The following is a 14,306-nucleotide window of genomic DNA, read 5'->3' on the forward strand; positions in this document are numbered from 1 at the left end:
AAGCTGTGAAAAAATACATCAAAGCAGATTGGCTAAAAAAGAGATGGGGAAGCTCTTATCTGAGAAATATAAATTCTGGACGGAGGAGAGCACACAGATGAGATAGTTGTCAAGAGTGTAAATTAGAGGAAGCAGTTGCAAGCTGAAAAAACAAAGGTCACAGGGCAGAAAGCAGGGCTCTTTTCTCTGCTTGATGCATGGTTGCATTACCCCCATTACTGCTAATTAGAGAAGCCATAGTGAACTGAGGAATAAGAGTCCAATTTCTGAAATGAAAAGTCCAGTGAGGTTAATAAACTATAGGGGACAGCTGGAATTAAGCTGCAATCACAGTAGTAGGCTATTCAGACACAAGATTGAGGGCTTGTTCCTACACTCATTGAAGTCAATGGCAAAACTCCCGTTGACTTCAATAGTGTCACATAGGGACATAGACATCTAACTAGGTAAAATGAGAAGATGGAAAAAGTGCAATCCAATAAGATTTAAATGTGTGCTTAAAAGTGTTCATTTTCATGGTGTATTTTGTCAATAATGTTGGGGTTTTTTGTTTTTTTTTTGAATTCTTAAACTCACACCCAGTACTCACAAAATGACTAGTATTTTAGTTATGGTATTGGGCATGGTGAAAAAAATGCCACGCTCTGCTTTTTTACAGTCCCAGAACACAAGAAGAGGTTGCTTAACTAATAGCAGCTAAATGAAGAACAAATACAAGAAAATGCATGCAATGTCTGGCACTCATGGCCCCAAGAGACCATTATGTGAAAGTGAATTTTATGACTCGATTCTAAAAACATCCAGATAAATTATGTGGTCCTTACTAGCATTTGTGTTTAAGATAATTAAGTATACATATTATTAAGCATAGCTCATGCTTCCTAGCATAAACTGAGCACCTCTAAGGAATCGGGAAGAATTTTTATCTTATAAGGTTAGCATTGAACAGTTGACCAAATGCACTATATTTTTCTTGTGTATTTTGGTTTTGGACATTTGCAACCAGGCTATGCACTATTGGAGGCAGAATGCTAGTTCTGATGGACCAATGATCTACTCTAGACTACCTTTAAATTAAAATGCTCCACAATGCACAGCCCAACTATGAAAATCAATGTCTATATTTAGCCACTATTCCAAACATTCAAAATTGTTATGAAGGAAATTCAACTTGGAAATGTGCCTGTAGCCTAATTTGCAATCCCACCTTCTGGTCTCCCTTTCAAAACCATCTGTTTCTTTGATGGACAGGTTGATTTTAGAAGCCAGATATGTTTTCTCGAAGAAGAAACTGTTGATCTAATAGGGGTCAGAAATCCTGACAAAAGACGGAAAAAAAAATGTTTGAATGAGGACACAATTCAAATATTTTTTTCTAAAAATCATCAGTTTTGCACTTGAACATCTCTCTGGTCCTTACAAACTCACAACCCTGTCCTAATGCATTCAGCAGACAGAATTTCTGTTTGTTTTTAAATATAAAAAAACAGATGTCATTCTTTTACTGTAAAGCAGTGGTTCTCAACACACAACCCATGAGCTGCCTGTGGCCTATTTAGCACTCCAGGACTGGGGCTGTCACGTGACGGGGCCCAAGGTTGGGGCTGCTGCCTGGCCCTGCACAGCAGGATCTGGGGGCTGAGCTGCTGCACAGCCCCGCACACAGGGTCCGGGGTGAGGGCAGCAGTGAAGTCTGTGGTCAGGGCTGTCACCTGTCCCCCACGCAGTAGGACCTGGGGTCAGAAGTTGAGGTTGCCACCTAACTCCATACAGCACGCTCTCAGGTTGGGTTCAGGGCTGCTGTCTGGCCCCACACAGTGGAGGTTGGGGTTGGTCATGAGTTTGGGTCAGTCCTGCCACCTGGCCCTGCAAAGTGTCAGTCAGAGTTGGTACTGTCTGGCCCCATCACAGAGGTTCCACTCCTGGCCCATTCAGTAGAAGGATCTTTGGGCTGAGGACAATGGTCACGACAGTCTGGGGAGGAAAGGAGGAGAGTGCTGTAGTTCTTAACATGTGGCCCTTGAGGCCCACAATGATTAACAAATTGAGAGCAACTGCTACAGAGAAACACCAAGCACTGTATTCACTCATTGCTGCTGCAGAGGTTACAGGCCTGATCCTCTCTCTAGTCATTTACATGTGGGCAAATAGGGGGTCAATGTTGTGCACCCCTTTTATACTGAATGGCCTGCAGAGTACAGGGCTACAGTTCCTTGGACCCATTACATCTGCTTGGCTAACTACTGAGGGAGACTCATACCTGTTTGCACAGGAGTTATGGCACAAAGGAAGAGCCAAGCCACCAGCAATCATCTGTTCCTATATGGCCGATTTTTGGCATGTGCTTATAGAGGACAGAGGCATGTTCTCACTAGAAGGGAGTGCGGAAAATAGCACGATGTGATATTAGATGTAAAAAGATCATTGACTTGAAGTATAGTTCAGTATTTGGGCAAAAGTGTGTCATCCTTAAGAGTGTTGGTGATGAGCACCTAAGTAAAATAATACATGGTCCATCAATCCTACAATGTGATCATCTCTCTCTTAAAATTATTAGTCTTACCTTCACTTTCTTGATCAGTTATTTGGCTCATTGGATTGTGGTTGGAATCTGCTAAAATATTTATTTTAGCTAACATTGTATGTAAATGAACTGGCCGATTCCAACAAGTCAAAAATGAAAGAAATGGAATAAACAAGAGGAAATTGCTAATAAGCCCCATATATATTTTAAGAAATAGAAACATAACAATAAATGCTCAGAAAAAAATCTTCAGAGGGGTAGCCGAGTTAGTCTATAACTAGAAAAACTTTAAAAACAACAAATAGTCTTGCAGTACCTTAGACACTAACAAAATATGTAGATGGTATCATGCGCTTTCATGGGCACAACCAACTTCTTCAGATGAATGGCTATGGTTAGAGTTTAATCTTGCATATGTTAGTATATTTTGACATTCACTGAAAAAGATAGTTTGGGTAGGTGCAAAGGTAGCCCTTCAAACCTTACTAAAATATTTTCCTTACCGTCTGCCTTAATTTTGCTCTTTTAAGTATTCAGTGACTTTTATCAGTGTTAGGAACACTAGGGGTAGGTTTTGTGCACTCTGTAATTGAGTACTCTATAACCACATTCAGACTGTTGATGTCCTGCTGAACAGTGTGGTCCACCACTGGACCCCTCAACGCATCCCCAACTCTTTGGCTGCCAATGCAGTCACATATTAGATCCCTCATCTATTTGCAATGCTGGAACCCTTTGAGAATTTCAGAGGTTTGTGGAAAAGGATCATCTCCACATCTACCCATGGCCTTTTCCATATCCACCAATGGCCCTCACTACTGCTTGAAGTTGCATAAGCCCTTTTGGACCCATATGTTTAACCTTCACCAATGATGAAGCTTGGAAAGTTGAATGGAGTTCACAAGAATTCACAAACACCTTGTGAAAGGCCCAACACAGAAGACCACTAGCTTTGATCTCCCATTAAGATTACGGGCAACCCCGAACTACATCCGCACAAACCATGGCAGATGTGGATATTTGATGTATAAATGGTAAAGTAAAGATTCTCCAGTGTGCTACTGTGTTCATTCAGAACAAAAAATGGAAAATATGACAACTGAATGCCTGATGAAGCAGGTATTATAGCAATATACTCCCCTATTCCAGTTGTAATTATCTGACAACCATGAAAGCATAAAATTATTGTTGTTGCTCTAAATTTGCATCATCCATACAAAGCAGAAGTGACCTTTAATATTTTCTTACTGCACGTCACACTTTAGTTGTTAGACTATCAGTCCCTATTCTGATGGGTTAGTCCTCCTGGTGGGAGGACTTTCTCTCAGTAATTGACTGAAGATGCTCCTCCTTGGTGATTAAGCCAAGTCAAGCCAAGATTAAGACAAATGTTACGGCACCAAATCTTAATGTGTATATGTAACCCACACACCTTCTGGGTGTGGTGTACTGTCCCATGAAGTAGTACTTAGACCACTTGCAGAGAATGAGTCTATGTCTACACTATGAGCCTCTTCCACAAGAGGAAATGCAAATGGAGCGCTCATCTGCATATGTCACACTCTCATTTGCATTTCCTCCTCGGATCCCTTTTGCACAAGAGGTTTATGTGTAGACGGCTCCTTTTTGTGCAAAACCCCCCTTTTTGCACAAGAGCCGTTCTTCCTCAATTTTTGCGCAAAAACCTCTTGCACAAAAGGAATCCGAGGAGGAAATGCAAATGAGGGCGTGACATATGCAAATGAGCACTCCATTTGTATATCCTCTTGCAGAAGAGGCTCATAGTGTAGACGCAGGGTGAGAATGAGCTGGCTTTTAGCGTGAGCTGAAGAGGCTCATTCATTAAGCTCCAGAGGTCCCAGGTTCTGTTAGGTCTGTCGACGTTACATAATCACCTCACTACGTAATCTGAACAATTTCTTGGTTTGTGCCATTGTATATGTTTTCCTGATTGCCGCTTTTTCATTAGCTTAGTGGCTGGCTCATATATATCATCATCCAGAACAACATAAAGCCCGATACCGAATCTGGAAGAAGATTAGGTATGAGATATTTTCTCCTAATGGTGAGATTATTGATAGTTGTACATAGAAGGATTAGAAGAGTCTATTTGGAAAGTACATAGGGACTGCAAAGGTTTATAAAGGACCTAGAGATCCCTAGATAGATCTACAGAATATTATGATTATACAGATTATAGAACTACAGTGTATTATGATTAAATATTCAAATGTTGGATACTTACTTGAATCCTAAAAATTGGACTAGCATTCATAAGCAAACTGGCTTTGTTGTAAGACTTCTGTTATTTCCGGTTAATAACCAGGTTGGAAAATAGGCATGAATACCACTCAGGCATATTTCTCCATTTTGGGATCCAGAATAATCAGGAAGTAGAGAATCATGAAAAATTGAATGGAAAAAGAAAATAATAAAAAATTAATCACACTTTTATGAACATCAAAATATCAAATTGACTGTGGGGAGAAGGTTCTGTCTGATTCATTCCTCAACCCTTCCTTGCTGGTATTTTGAGGAAAAAATGTAATATTTTTACCTTAAAAAAGAATGACTCTCTGTTGGACTTTCCAAATTTCCTTTCAGAGAACCTATTAGGGCTTATATACTTACATTTGTTCTTGCTTTGTAATATATGCAGAATATAATCTATTTTGATTCATATAGCTAAATACATCAGCTATATAGCTTTACACATTTATTCAATTCCAACTAAGATTCTAAACTTGCCTCCTCTAAGGAAAGGAACGTCCAACTCAGCCAAAAACTCTCCTTAATCAAATAACTGTGTAAACTGGTGAACCTTGCTGGAGCTCTGTTAGATGAGCAAGATGGAATACTTGTTGGGTCAAAGCTTTTCTACCACAAGCAGCATGGAATTGAACATTACTGAATGCCCCAAACTAAGCTCTTCTGTGGTATAAAAAGAATGGTGAATTCATAGTATTTCTTTAGCCCATTTATGCTTACGCTGGGGATAGCAAAGGTGGGAGGTTATCAAGAAGCCTATTATGGTGTGATTCTGTGGCTGGTCCCCGGTGCAGGTTAGAGCAGTCTTGTCCAATGACTGAGCTTTTCTACTTAGCATGTGCAGCTGCTACTTAGCTGGAGTACCCTGCACTCTGGCCATTCCCTGTGTCTGCCCCTCTCTGCATCCAAAGCTATGTCTAGACTACAAAGATAAATTGGAAAAAGAAACGCAATTTGCAGTACACAAATTGCATATTTCTTCCAATTTACTTCCTAAAGAGGCTTTTCCGAAATTTGGCCCATCTACACGGAGCCAAATTTTGGGAAAAAACCCTCTTTCAGAACATCCCTTCTTCCTTGTAAAACAAGATTTACAGGGATTCCAACAAAATGCGGCCGCTTTTCTGACTTTTTTTTAAGAAAAGCAGACGCGTTCCTTGGACGCAGCAGATCTTTTCCAGGATACCTCTGGGATGCAGCAGATCTTTTCCAGGATACCATTTTTACTGGAATGGGTTAGTTTGGGAGGAGGTTGAATCTCCATCATTAGACATTTTTAAGGCCAGGCTTGACAAAGTCCTGGCTAAGATTATTTAATTGGGGTTGGTACTGGTTTGAGCAGGGGGTTGAACTAGATGACCTCCTGAGATATCTTCCTACCCTAACCTTCTGTCATTCCATGATTCTATGATTTGAGAGATTTCCCTGGGCCTATGAGCATCAGCTCCATCTTTCTTAGCTAGATTGAGTCTCAGCCAAGAAGCTTGCACTGAGGTCTCAGTTTCAGCTAAAATTAGCAAAACTGAGGGAAAGCCCACTTGGATCAAATGAAAAAGAGACATAGAGCTGTGATCTCAGCATGATGGCCCTGGCATTCAGACTGCCTCACTCCATTTCTCTGTGGTCTCATATAGTTACTGCAAATGTGACAAAACTATCTGTTGTACTTGTATAACATCCTTCATTGCAGTATCTGAAGATAATTGTGAAGCAGTTGAAATGGGAGAGAGACTTTGGGATAGAGTAGCACACACTCAACACTAACCTTTATGTTCTCTCAGAGGAAGGAGAACAAAAGGCTCTCTCTATCCTGTCAGAGTCTGCAGCCATGTCAAGAAACCCTTTTAGTCAGTGGTGTCAAAGGCAGCTGATAGATTAGATCTTTTGCCTCAATCTTGTGCTGGTCTGAGGGTTTTTCTGGTCCTTGTAAGTGCCCTACTTATTTTAAGAAAGTAGTGTGTTACTGGAATACCAGCATACAAAGTCTTTAAAAACTCATTTTTTGTTAAACTGCCTCCACTTCTGCCAGCTGAGTGGGCCCAGCTTGGGTTATATTTCAGTCACTTTTCCAAACTCCACTACTGCTGAGACCTGGCTTATCCCTCTCTAAAAATTCAGTCCTCTTGTGTCTGGAGGTGAAATTCAGTGTAACAGCAGGAAGGTGTTAACATGACCACATTATGGAGATTAACATTACAACAAATCGTCGAAAGAACCAGAAATATCCCATGCACTCAAGAGCTCCATTTCTGGTGAAAATCTCAAGAAAGTAATAAGAGAACAGTACTATGTAGTAGGTCACTTATTAATTTTTCTTGGAATCCCAACAGAAACAAGAGCTGGCAAGAGTCAACATGTCTGCACTGTAGGGTTTTTTTAACTTTTTTATTTCATGACATGATCCAAATACCAATTAATTTTCTTTGCTCAGCTCAGTATTGTTTCACCTGCTTTTAACTAGGAACTGAAGTCATGTTAGTACATGGATAGAAAAAGTATTTAGTTTCATTGTACTTACCATATGTACCTCTGTATTGTCTGATGAAGTGCCAGCTTGTGATATACAATGGCAATCAGGACCGTATGCAGGAGGAGTGTGAAGGGTGCAAAAGCAACCCCCCATGTTCTCCCAAGTAAGCATGCTGCGGCCAGCTAGGGGAAGGCAGGAGTGGCTCACTGCCTGAGCCTCCCTCCCCCATGCTCTGGCCAGCTGCAGGAAGGCTGGGGCTGATTTCTTTGGTTACTTGGGGGACAACAGGGGTGCATTCACACCCTGGAAGTCCACATTAACAAAAAAAGCAAACCCCTCTCCCCCCCCCCCCCCCGAAATTCCTGAATACAGGCCTGGAAATATTCCTTAGTGAGTCACAGCAGTAAGCCATTCAATTCCTGGAGTGCTCTGGGGGTCAGATTGTACCCTGCTCTTGCAGGGGTGTACAAGAGAAAATGGGGGAGAGGGAAAGCATTCCCCCTCCGTGTTGTGTCTCTGAGAAGACTCACAGCTGCAATCCTTGCACTTCTCTGGGAAGTCAGGATAATCCTGGTTATTACTTCTCGCTACCTCAAAAAGAGTAAATTGTGGTGGAGGCAGCCATTGCCACCCTTCTCCAATACTGGTCAGCAACGCTGGCTCAGCTTGGAAGGAAGTACACGTACATCTTCTGAAAAGATGGCTATGCTCACTGGAAAGTCTTAGAGCCATATATATAATGCCTCGGAGCTCCTGCTAGGGCAGTGCACATCTGCACCAATCTCAATATATTCCTGTTATCCCAGGCATAATTGAGAGCTGAGCTAGTAAGAGAGTTCACATTAGGTAGGGGACTAGTAAAGCCAGATGCAACGTTTAATAAACATTCCAGAGGCAGGAGTGGACACACTTTTTAAATAGTATACTACTCAATTCAGTCACAGTCTGCTTCTGTTTCTAGCAACACTGGACGTGCTCATAGGTTAGCATATCTATTAGAATAGTCATGCTAGGTCATATCTTGACCCTCTGACCAATCTCAGAGATGTGGGACATATATCGCTGCATTTGTGAAGCTCTGGTTAGGGTAATTATAGGATTCTGACAGTATATTGTTGACATACGCAAGGCTTTCACAGAAATGGTGATGCATCACTACTTCAGTAATTTAAAACTAGATTGGTCAAATATAATTGAGAAAATACTACAGGGGAAGTCCTGAATTGCCAAGAGAATGGCTATTACATGGGAAAGGCCTTTTATGATGCTATTCCTTGATTTTTATATTTGAGGCTATGTGTAGAGCAAAACATTGATGTCTGTAGACCACATGTGGTAAAATTCATATTGGCTGCATTTGCTATGAGGGATGTTTCTTATGATACTCAGCATTGACCAAGTAGTGTTTAAGGAGACACAATGAAAACAACTTTCTAGTAATATCTATCTATCTATCTATCTATCTATCTATCTATCTATCTATCTATCTATCTATCTATCGGCCAGTGCTAGTTCATGCAGTTCAGCCAAACCTTCAGTCAAAGCAGGGCCAAATTCCACCAGGGACAGATTGAATATATAGTGAGATGGTTACCAATCACTCTCCTGTGATATTAGTAAGCTGACTAGGATCATTGTGAAGCTCATTGAATCCCTCTAGGGGGAAATACACACAGCAGTTTGGGACAGAATCGCTAGTGTCACCCATTGCGTGGAACTAACACTCCATCTGATAGGGCAGTGCTATTTTGAGGTTGGGTGTGCGTGGGGGGAAGTGGAGGAAAAGTCATGTAAATGGGGCCCAAACGAATGGCTTTTAGAGCCAGTCCTGTCTCAGCACTATCATCATTTCTATTGCAGTAGACAGAGAAATACATTTAACCAAGGTGTGCTTGGAACCACTGTGCTCTGCTCTAAAACCTAATGTATGTGAACTCCAGTACAGATGGTAGTCATGCATGCTCATAATCATGTTTAAACCGAAAACCCATGAACCTAAGCTGAGACTCAAATAGCAGTTCTCTGAAATGACTCAGACAACACACAGAAGGGCTTTTCCTGAGTGGTTTCTAGCTTTGCTACCTCATATCCTCATATACTGCGTTGGTGGATCAAGAGGAAAAATATGATTAAGGTATTTCAAGCTCGACATGAATATTTTTCCAGTGGAAGGAGTTTTGATAATATAGACTTGTGGACTGAGTTTGGAATCTGCTTTGCTGCTGCAATTGTGCTTCTAATGCCTGCAGAAGAATCAAGGCTTAAGAAGCCAAGTTAAAAAAATTATTTCAAGTGAATACTTGTCTGCGGTACGGTAAATTTATTAGGCTACTGAATATCTGTTCTGAATTATATCAAGTCAGCTGAAGTTCACATGACAAATGGAAGTTTTTACCTTAACGTTTGCTGTCTTGTACAATAACAAGAAAGAATTTTTGTTATTAGTTAAGCCTGTATCATTTTATATTAATGTGCCTTCAACTTTTTGTAACCGGTAACTGAATGTCAATTTTGACCTAAATGGATCAGTTACACATACTTTATCTGCCAAATAGCTAGATAGAAAATATGGCCACGTTTTTTAAAAGTGGGATTTTACAGTTAGGAAGCTAACCCAACATTCCTCCATTTAATTCTTAGAGATGCTGAGTGAAGCGACTCTTTTGTCTTCAGTGGGGGTTGATCACCTCTTAATAGTAAAGGTGAAATGTGGATTTAACAGTGCAAACTATCTCAAAATAGGTGCCCTTGTTTGAAAATGTTGACCTGTCAATCAAAGCATTATCCTCCAATGAATTCCCATTGGCTTTATGGATGGAAGTGAGAGTAGGGCAGGCAGATGATCAGGTTTTTTTGAATGAGGCAACCCCTAACCCTCAGACAGAAGATTCAGAGAAAAGCACTTATGGGAAACTTTGCAGAGTTTCCTAATGCCTAAAAGAGTATGTTTGCATAAGTGCACAATTTGGATCTGCTTTAAGTATGATGCTTACCTAAAATTCTTACATGGTAGAGGAGCTTTTGCCATCACACCATTGGATTTAGGTATGTATGCATGCCAGTGTCTGATAATATGTCCAGTTGATCTCAAGGATGTATATCTAGACTCAGAACTCTTGCAGCTTTTTTTAGCTAACCTTGGGCTCTCATCTGTGCTAAAAAGTAAAGTACACAGTAGTAGAAACTAATTTCAAATCACTCAGGTTTCCTGGTCATTCCAAATACATTTTCCTCGCCAGTGAAAAGGGGTTTTTTATTTCCATTCTTGCTGCAGGGATTTTAATGTTCATTAGACTAATATCACTGTGATGGCCTTTTGTTAATACAGTTTGAACTTCTCTAGTCTGGCACCCTTGGGACCTGATTGATGCTGAACCAGAGAATTTGCCAAACTGTGGGAGGTCAATATTGTCTAGCAGCATTACCAACACTTACACTGCTTAGTGGACTCTTAGAAGACATTTAAGAGTAAATTAGAGCTAAATAGCAGCACAGAACATTGAGAGCCAGGACTGGTGGCTCTTCACAAACTTTATGGAACAACGGGAAAATTGGCCCCACCCATGATAAGTGGACATGCGGCTAAGTAAAACCATGCCATACCACAATATTGCAGGACCAGAGAATGAACTAGGGAGATTCAACCTGTAGGTTTGGGCAGTCCTACTCAAGCCCACTTGTAAACAAAATAACAAAATATGTAAGGCACTTTGTACTGAATCCATCCCTCGTTTACACATTGAAAACAATAGTAATTGCACTTGTGTAACTAAGCACAGAATTTGGCTCATTGATTTTCAGATAAAGTTGACTCAGAGGATTAATATGGCCTCAAACTTCATATTTTTAGCCACTCGCAGGTTGTTTCTCTGATGCTTCCCTGTCATTCGCCTTCCACAGGTGAGGACCTGTGTAACATAATTGCTCTGCAACAGAGCATTATCTATTTAGAACTACTAGTTGATTTATTATTCATGTTCAGCTTCATCCCTATGAGAAAAGAGGAGCTTTTCTAATTCTAAGGGGTTATATTATGCATGTCTAATGAGACATGAAACTTTATCATAGCTGTCCATATCAATGTGCTGTACCTACATATCAAAATTAAAATAAATGTATTTTTTCAAAATATGACATGACCTTAAAAAGTTACTTTACTTTAACAAAATATACATGGCAGCCTGATTTCTCTTTTGATGTTTTGACATATTTTTGTAGGGTTACAATAAAAGGTATTTGTTTTACACTTGACTGGGATGAATCCCTTCTCTGTATTAAGAACATATTTGTGCAGGACTGCATCCCAGTGCTGCAAGGGGGAGGGATGTGTTTTTCAACACTACTACTCAATGCTTTGGCCTGATCCTGTATTCTTTGTGCACAAAAAGCTCCCATTAGTTTCAGTGTTAAAGAATGCAGTACTGTTTCTATTTAGTGTATTTACACATACATTGTGCCTGATTCTCCATTCACATGGGTTGGTATCTGTGTAATGCCACTGACTGTAGTGACATTATCTGACATTCACCAGGGTAAGTGAGTGGAGAATTGAGTCTATTATTACTTATGCTCACTGAGGGTAACTGGCGGGGGAAGGGAAAGCGGGGGAGAGAGTGAAACCCAAAACCCTTTCTCTGCAGATTTCCAGACCCTCACTTGACTGGGGGTTTGGAGTATTGTATTGCCAACACTAAGCACTGTGATTTTATTTCTTTGCTAAGAATTATTAGGTCTTGCATGCACTGTTAAAGATCAAATAAAATTAAAAGACTCTTTATTAACAGAGAAATGGATGGTTAACACAGACCAAATATACTTATTATTGTCAGTTCCTTTAATTTTTGCAAGAAGCAAAACAAACTGAATTAAATCAGACTTTTCATGCAATTTTTCATGCATATAGCTTTGGTATGGAACAAAAGCATGCACTTTGTGTGAACTCCATAGCCCTCATTTTTACTTTTTTATTAATTTTTCTTTTGAACTCACAACACATTTCTGTTTCTTTTATGGAACAATATGTGTGCTTCCCAGTGGCCAACAATAATATCTCTAAATTCCAAGGGCTTTTGACTGAAGAGGCTGTAGACCAGTGGATAATGCTGCCACCTTATATTTCAAAGGGATTGAGTTCAAGTGTTATAGGTGTTGTACTTTTATTTTTAAAATGTCATGGGCCAGATTCTCAGATGGTATAATCTGGTAAAACTTCATTGATTCCTATGGAGGTATGCCAAGTTATAAAAGTTTAGACCCTATCCCTTTTTTTCTCTCAGTATCAAATGCAGCATTCGGTATTCATACACTAACAATTTGTTTGAAGTGTGTAACCAAATGTTTTCATTGTCAGTAGAAATATACCCTGTGAATTCATGACAATGAATAGACTGAGTGAAAGCAGGATTGTAGGCATGAAATGATACTAAAATTAGAACTTCCCCAAGAAGACGTGTCCTGACAGCTATAGAAAAGTTGCTCGAGTAGGGAGAAATCCTAACTGTACCGAAGTCGATAGGGAATTCATATTAATAGCAATAGGGCTAGGATTTCACCCATAGTCTTTTGTCCAAATGCCTTCAAGGTTCTGGCCTAAATGACTGAAAAAGGGGAGGGCAGAGAACAGAACCATAGTTCTGCCCCCATTCAATACCCAAGAGCTAATCAGGGTCAAAGAGGGAAAAATTGTTCATGAGTAGTGCCTTTGACTGTCCTACCAGAAAGCTTCAAAGAGTTCTCTTTAAGTCATAAGGTTACTCTAAATTTTACTCAATCCTTACTCAGGCAAAGGTTTAATTGAAATCCATTTGAATAAGGAGCAAAGGATTTGCCCTACAGTAACCAGGAACAATGCAAGTAGCAGCACTGTTCTGTCAACATGTTGCAATATTTTAGTGGAAGATCTGCATTTAGGAACAAGAGGATAGTTGAGTTTCTATGTCCTTTCAGTCTCTGGACAATCCAGAATTCATTCTAGGATTCCAGCCACCTCAAGATGCCCTTTGGCTCACAGAGCTGAAATCTAGGCTTGAGTGAGGGGATAGGAGTTAATATTTCTTTTCAATATCATTATAAACTGATTACATTTAGAATTAACCAAGCTTATGCTGTATGAGCAAATGCGATTTAGGAGATAACTGTACAATCATACGGAAAGGACACTTATGAGCTGCCATGAAAAGTTCATCATTCTGGTTACAACTATAATCAAGACACTGCAAGTAATTAAAATGATGATCATTTTTACCATGTCTGTAAAATTAGTTTTCTGTGATTCAAGCAGGCTTATGGGAAGTACTAGGAGATTGTGATGTGTAGGATCAGAATGCTTCCATGACTGTAGTTGTAGAAAAGTTTTTAATGGGCATCCTCCTTATCCTTCTGATGTTTTGACTTATTTCTGCGGGTGGTGGTTCCAATGATTTGGCTTCCAGTATTCATATTGTCAGCACAAAGGGCTAAAAATGCTAATGTTATTTCTGGCACTTTTGAAAAGATCTTGATAATAATTTTAGAAATAAAAGTTGACTGGTGTTAGTTACCGAGAATTGTATGATTGTCAAATGGCTTGTATTAATGTAGCTCATATTTATTCAATTTTTGAGCAGATTAAATGTTGTTATATTTGGATTACATTTAGTCAAAAACTCACAAAAACTAGTTATTTTTAAGTAGAATACTCAAATTCTTCCCTAACATATCTCCTGTGCAAATCCATTAACTTCATGGTTGATGATTCTGAGACAGTTTGGCCCAGTATGCTGAGAAAATTAATATAATTTCTCCCCCCCCCCCCCGCCAAAAAAAGAAAAACCCAAATACAACTGAGCTTTAAATGGGTGGAGTCACATGAAGTCACAGAGCCAACCAAAAATGTGAATAAGGACTTCCCTGCTTGAGTTGTGACACGTCTATCATAGTTCAGGTCAACTGCACCTGTGTTTCCCCTTGTGATTCAGCTCAGGCACCCACTTTTAAGCTCCCAGCTCCTCAGTTGTTGACTATTTTGAGCAGAGACCTGCATTTTTCTCCCTCCTAGGCTATGTC

Source organism: Pelodiscus sinensis, chromosome 2 (genome assembly GCF_052426305.1).
Source record: "Pelodiscus sinensis isolate ZL-2025 chromosome 2, ASM5242630v1, whole genome shotgun sequence".
NCBI classification, from domain to species: Eukaryota; Metazoa; Chordata; order Testudines; family Trionychidae; genus Pelodiscus; species Pelodiscus sinensis.